The sequence below is a fragment of the Aplysia californica genome, unplaced genomic scaffold, assembly GCF_000002075.1.
Source record: "Aplysia californica isolate F4 #8 unplaced genomic scaffold, AplCal3.0 scaffold00721, whole genome shotgun sequence".
NCBI lineage: Eukaryota > Metazoa > Mollusca > Gastropoda > Aplysiida > Aplysiidae > Aplysia > Aplysia californica.
The window spans coordinates 287,342-294,511 of record NW_004797991.1 but is presented as its reverse complement, the minus strand read 5'-3'; positions in this window follow the sequence as shown (position 1 = coordinate 294,511).

Genomic DNA, 7,170 nt, shown 5'->3' with positions numbered 1-7,170 from the left:
GGTTTTTTTTTTTTTTTTTTTTTTTTTTTTTTTTGTCGCCTTAACCAGGTAGTTGAGCACCCATAGTGTTGTGACGAGGTCCTGTGTGTCTCTGAAGGTGGTCGTGTGTACACATCTTTTTATCAATCATTTCTCAATGTAATTCCACTCTATGTACCGGCCTCCTCTCTGTGGCTCTGCTTTAAGACGAGAGGGAGGAGGTCGCTGTAGTTTGCAAATTTTAATCTTTAGTTGCTTTCCGTTTTATCAGCAGAGGCAACTATTATTATTATTAATTAAGTAATTGATTATTATTAATTTAGTAGTTAATTGTCTTTGACTATATTATTGTCGGATTTTGTAATTGTGTTGTAAATTTTGTGACAGTTCTCGTATCTGTTGGAACATTTTGGTGTGACACATTCTGTTACTGAACTAAGGAAGGAAGAAACGCCTTTCGTCTTGATCCTAAAAGTACTAGAAGTATTTGTTTGGGACTGCATTCCAGTTGTGTGCATGAGTGTGTGCTTGTGGCCAGGGTTTAGTGTACGAAAGCCAATACTTTGAAAGTACATTGTTATTTGTGCGTCGTTTCCATGTAGTTTTCTTATCGTTATTTTGAAGGCAAGGTACACCTAACACCCCACTGGGGAGGAGGGAGAGGTTTGGGGAGGGGTGGGGGGGGGGTGATCGGGCCTAGCGCTAGCAGCCATATTTGTTTACTGGGTAAACCCAAGTCTGTTAGCTCTAGCCTGATGAGGAACGTTGCCGTTTTTGTTTCGTGATCGCGTCGTTGTCAGTGAATTATTGTCGTGTCGCTCGGCTGTCAGTCATGTCCCTTAGGTGTCATGTCATGTCACTCGGCTGACAGACATGTTTATATACGGATAGAGAGGCTCCGTCTTACTTAGGTGCGATGGGTGTTTCCTTTTTTTTTACAAACATTGCTGGGCTAGGGGAATTGATTTTAATGTGGTCTGATCGTAGAAGGTGCTTATTAATTTAGGCTTTGTCATGTGTGATATTGCATTTATTCTGTTGATTGTCAGTTCTAATAAGTAGCATGCATTATCAATCACTCCTGTATCCTTTAGCTGATTTCTTTGTCAGCGACTGTGCATTCATTGGTTGAATGTTCGGTTTTTAAAATGGGTTTTATTTTCGTGGTGTATTTTAATTGTTCAGATGCGTTTTTGTTTTGTTTTTTCAGGAAGTAATTTGTCCCGTGTTCTTCATTTATGCAAAGTTTATAAATCTGGCAATATATACTTTACCTTCTGGTGTGTTCCATTGTAACATTTGTAGAATTGTGCGTGGCGAGAGGGCACTGCTGCTGCTGTTGGTTGTCGCGTCCCGTCTCGCCGCTATCTACCCCTGATCTCCCATCATGGTCTCATGATCCACCCTTCCTACTAACAAGTCCTCGTTTTGTAGACTTTTACGCTTACAGTTTCAGGCTTTTGGGCAAATTTATATATATATATATATACGTATTAGAATGTTCCTTCCAAATTAAATGTTTACACTTTTGCAGGAGGCTGATGAAACTTTGACAGTGATGTAATGCATTCAAATTTATATTGTGTGGAGTGATACAGTAGTTGGCAAGTGAATATTACTTCTTTTTTTTTTTTTTTTTTGAAAATTGAAAATGTAAGTCAGCATTCCGTTCTTTTAGCAAGATGAACTTGTGCCTTATGTAGAAAAAGAAAAAAAGAAGGTTTATGAAGTCAGAGAAGCAATAGCTACCACCTATTGTGTCCCCGCCAAGGATATAAATATAATGTATCTCTACTTATGATTCATCAGAATCCAAAGGTCTTTATTAAAGATCAGATCAACTTTATCGAACCACGAGGGGAAATTTTGTAATTGTGGGAAATATCGAAAGCTAAGTTTGACTTGGCAGTTTTGTTGTATTGTCACCTACACACAAAAATCTGAGTTGCCATGCCCGTCTCTTATCTACAAAACTGGACACACACATTCATTCTGACTAGGGCACGGTCTCATTTCTATTGCGGGAGACAATAACAGATGAGTGACCACTGGGCAGTCGAGGTCGGCCATAGCGTCTCGGGCCAGGCTTGTCCTCACCATCGGAGGGGGGCGGGGCTGTCCACTGATTGGTACTGCCCGGTGGTCAGTAGGTCGCCGTGTCTACGACTAACAATAGTAACAACCACCCCCTTTGTTACCTCGATGGCATTCATTCATGTGGTTCTCGTACACAAGATTTCTTCATTCTCAATAAAATCTCTAATGGCTATAGAAGAACCTGTTGTTGTTTTTTGTTTACTTATTTTTAATCTTTTTCAAAGTTCGTAAAACTCTTACTAAAACAAACGTTGTGGGTGGTTGGCGGGTGCTGTGGTGTGGTTTGCTCCTTCTTTCCTATCAAACATCTATCATCCTTATCTCTCCTCCTTTTTTGTATGAGTATGATCTTATGCTGTTGCGAGAGCCGTAAAACACTTCAAAAAGAAAAACAAACAAACTGACCAAGTGGGTGGATGGAGGATTAAACTTAAGTAACTCAATTTAGTCTCCACCGTGCTACTGGAGACCGCCCAGGGGGTTGGAGGGCGCCACTGGTAGCAGGTCCTGCTTCTTTACTTTCCCTCTCTGGTTGTTGCTCTCCGTCTGTTAAGTGTCTTACTTCCTCCCGGCACTAAGTGACCATTATTTTGTCAATGTGCTTCCCTTCACTCGAACTCAAATTGGGTGCTCTCGTGACCTAGAGGTTAAGGTATTGGCCTCTCAGTCACAGGTCCCGGGTTCGAATCCGGATAGGGACCGAAAGATTTTCTTCTCTAAAATTGTCTACTTTCTCCTTCTTTCCTTATCTCTTGCAATATTCTGTAGTCTGCTTTCGTCTTCTCTTTCTGCCCCACCCCCTCACCCCCTCCTTTTGGCTCCTGACTCTTTCTGCCGCCTTTCTATTGCTACTCCTTGGCTCCTTCTTACTGCTGTCTTTCAGTCACACCCCTGATCTTCTGGTAAAAAAGATCTAAACCTAGCCTTCTCGGACAATGGGGAAAAATCTCGGAGGGCCTGTGTGCAAGTTGCGCACGTTAAAGATCCCTTGGTGGTCTAAAATCGATAAGAGTAGGCTTCGGCGCCACCCGGGCAAAAGTTAAAATTTCCTGCCAACTGAAAAAGTTTAAAGTGTCCGCGCGCTCATGCAGAACTTGCGAGTGCCGTAAAACGCTTACGATTAAACAAAAACTTTTCCCCAGCATTAAATGGTCATATTTATTGTGTCGGTGAGATGCTTGCTGAAGGAGATGGGCTGGCTGGTCTCAGTGGTAAAATTAGCGAGGAAATGACCCCCAAGCTTTGATAACTTCAATTATAGCTTGAGAGTGCTTGAAAACTGAAAAAGTGACACATTTTGTGGCTTTAATGAACGTTTTTCAGTAAAAATTCACACGGGAATGTCTTTATGGATACAGGGTGTTGAGTCAAAAAAATAAAAATTCTGTAAAAAAAATGCCAAACTGGCAGAAAAATGCATGTTTTCTATTTCATTATTTTGACGAGCGCCTGATTTCACCACGATGCCTCACAAATGTCTTACTTTTCCAGCACTAAATGACCATTATTGTGTCAATTTTAATGTGCTTCTATTTACTCAAACAAACCAACAAATAAACAGGACAGTGAAATCCAAAGCCCAGCCTCTAAATAGTAACCCTGTAATTTATTATTTATGCCTCCATCATCAACATAATTTAGATCATTTAGGAGGAAAAATTATAGCAAAGACACAGAATGTGGGTAGATCCAGTTGGCGGGTGCTCCGGTGTGGCTGGCTTCTTCTTTCCTGTCAAACATCCTCCTGATCTCTCCTCCTTTTTTTTAACGTTTGTTGCTTTAAAAACACCTCTGATCTTCAGCACTTATACAAAGAGAAATCATATTTTTATATTAACTTACAAGACCTTATTGTGTTGCAAGTGGAGCAAAATTATTTCTTTAAAAAATCAAAACAACAACAACAAAAAGACACAGATGAGTTCGAACCCAGATACGAAACCCTCATTAACATGTATCATGTATACTCGACTGCCATTTTGGGGGCTCTCGTGGCCGAGAGGTCAAGGTGTTCGCCTCTCATTCAAATGTCCCGGCGTCGAATCCGGATAGGGACGGAAATTTTTCTTCTCTAATCTAAAAAAATTGTCTCCTGTCACCCCCTTTCCTGCTCTTTAACAATGTTCCGTCGTCTGCTTTCGTCTCCACGTTCTGCCCCCACCCTCCTTTCACCTCCTTTGCCCCTTCCTCAGGGCTCCTGACTCTTTCTACAGCCTTTCTACTGCTAGTCTTACTGCTTTCTTTCAGCCACACCCCTGATCTTCCGGTAAGAAAGATCTACACCTAGCCTTCTAGGACAATGGCGAAAAATCTCGGAGGTCCCGTGTGCAAGTTGCGAATGTTAAAGTTGATACCTTGGTAGTCTAAAATCGATACGGCAAGTGTAGGCTTCGACTGCCACCAGAGAGTTTACAGTATTACTGTAAATCCTCTCTGCTGCCACCTAGGAAAAATTCAAAATTTCCTACCAACTGTAGTTTTAGTAAGAGTTTTACGGCACAAGTGCCGAAGATTAGATGTGCTACAAGAGAGTAACTTACACAAAAAAGGAGGAGAGATCAGGACGATAGATGTTTGATAGGAAAGAAGGAGCAAACCCCACCAGAGCACCCCCCCCCAACCACCCACTTCTTACCAACTGAAAATGATTAAGGTGTCCCACGCGCTCATATATTATGACCTTATGCAGTTGCGAGCGCCGTAAAACACTTTAATTCCCCCCCCCCCCAAAAAAAAAACCTCCTCCCCACCATTCCGACAAGTTACATATCGACGGTGAGTCGCAAACCGTTTAAGTCCTGAAATACTACTTTTGAGATAAACACCAAAAAACTGTATACATGTTATTTTTACCACCGTATTGTTCTATTTTCAATTCTGGTGTTAATAGGATGTTATCTTTGAATAATCATGTAATTTTAAAGGCAACATTTTATTTGGATTTTATAAAATCGAACGTACAAGTTTTGCGGTCTCAGAATTGACAGCAACATACACGGTTAGGGAGATACACGGTTTGAAAAAGTCTTTCTCTCGTGTAAAATTGAGAGTTACACGAGTTGCGCCTATAAAATGTTTTAAATTAAATGTTAATTACATGAATAATTTCAATTAATAGTCCAGGATTTTGTCAATACAGGCAGATTTATCCCAATGCAGAAATGTCTGAAATAACTTTCTATTTTGGGAGAGGATGGACCTACGCTATGGTGGTCGGGCCCGGATTTAGGCAATTTTATCTTTTTTCAAGTCGGGAAAGGACCTATCGGCGCTAAAACCGCGTTACCCCAGCCTACCTTACCAGTAGAATCTCGATTCTAGATCTAGGTTACAGTATCTTTGGTTACAGTACAATAAGATGCAATAGTCTAGTACATCGATGAAGGAGGATAGTCCTGGACTAGATTTATATACAACGGCTTTGCTCCAACACAGCATTTGGCAGGAAAAACTTGTTTACATCGGATGTTACCAGATACTCTTTTTAGGGGTCAAAATAATTATTTTCAGTTTTAATTAAAAAGAATACGGCCTAGAGTCTTTAGCTACATTTCGTTTATTGCCTGTTATTTCTTCTTTTTACATTTTTTACGCCTGTTACTTGTTACCTTCCCCAACTCGAGGCCCACTTGGTCATAGTTTCCCCTTGGCTCCGAGGCCCTGTGCTTAAGCACGCCTAGCACATGCCTAAATCCGAACCTGATGGTGGTTTAGTGTCTAGTCACTCACGACGGGGGACGGAGGTCCAAGGTTTGAAACTTTGAAATCTGGCTCGTACTGTTGAGTCACAAAGCAAAGAAAAAAGGTACTCATAAAGCACATATATGGACTGCGGTATAACCACGCTCATGGTGCTTTACAATAGCATTTTATTGGCCGACAACAACACAGTATACATTGAACAAGACCAACAGTCAGTTATAGCTTGTTCACTTTCGTCTGACTGCGTTAAAAACATTCCAGCTCATTCAGGAATCTCTGTATTGCACTTCTACAGGCCACCGGAGTCATCTCCGAGGCCATCAACCAAACAAAAATATGTTTTTTTAAATCTCGATATAGAGATAAAAAAAAAAGGTTTTCTCTTTGGGCCCTCTATATAAAAAACCGCTATTTGGGGGCATGGCCAGGATCAATTAAATAAATTACTCACAGTAATCTTGCCTACATATTGCTCATTAAGACAGCGACACCACCCTGCCCCCACATTAGAGTGTAAGCTTGTCGATTTCATCCCCCGGCTTTCTAGACATCTCCGTTGTGCTCCACGCCAGTCTCGAAAATTACTCACCCCTTCTCTTGAATCGTGTTTCTTTGGCTTAGGGGCCTAAATCTACATTAAAGTGTGGTGTTGAGGAAATATTTCAGTTTTTATGTTTTAGGTTTCAGCTGTAGATCTAAATCCAGCATTATTTTTTAAATCCCCCTTTAGACTTCAGGTTTACATAAAAGAAAACGTGTCGGAACCTTGACCTTTAAAAATGGGCTTTTAGATTCTGTTGGTCATCCAACTTTTAGACCCGTATACAAAGATCTGAGAAGATTGAACAAAGCGATTTCATTTTATCTTGCTTCAACCGCGGTCAGAAGAAAGTGAACGAACTATAGCCTGTTATGCATATTATAAGTAATTATTACCTTACTTTACATCAACGTTACTACTTGTTCGACTCTGTTGAACTAACGTTGACTACACACATGTAGATCTAAACAGTCTAGGTATGGGTGACATTAATCATGGGAAACACAAAAGTAATGAGTGTCTGTATAAAACAAAATTTATCACTTCACTGTTGTCCATGACTCTAATAAGATTTACATTTTTGGCTTAAAAAAAAAAATATTTAAAAAAATGTCAATCTCAAATCTCATGACATTTTTCAAGTGTTAAGGTCAATTTAAAAAAAATAAATTTTAAATGAGATGAAAGATTCTGTGCTCAATAATAAATGTACATGACTCTAATCGTCATGTTTTGTGTGTCTCTATTCAAAACAAAAATAAGACCGGAGTCAGTTACTGTGGTGTAGCAGTTAGACGCTTGACTGTCGCACTCAGGAGTCTCGAGTTCAGTTTCTGAGTGGGGAGAAATCT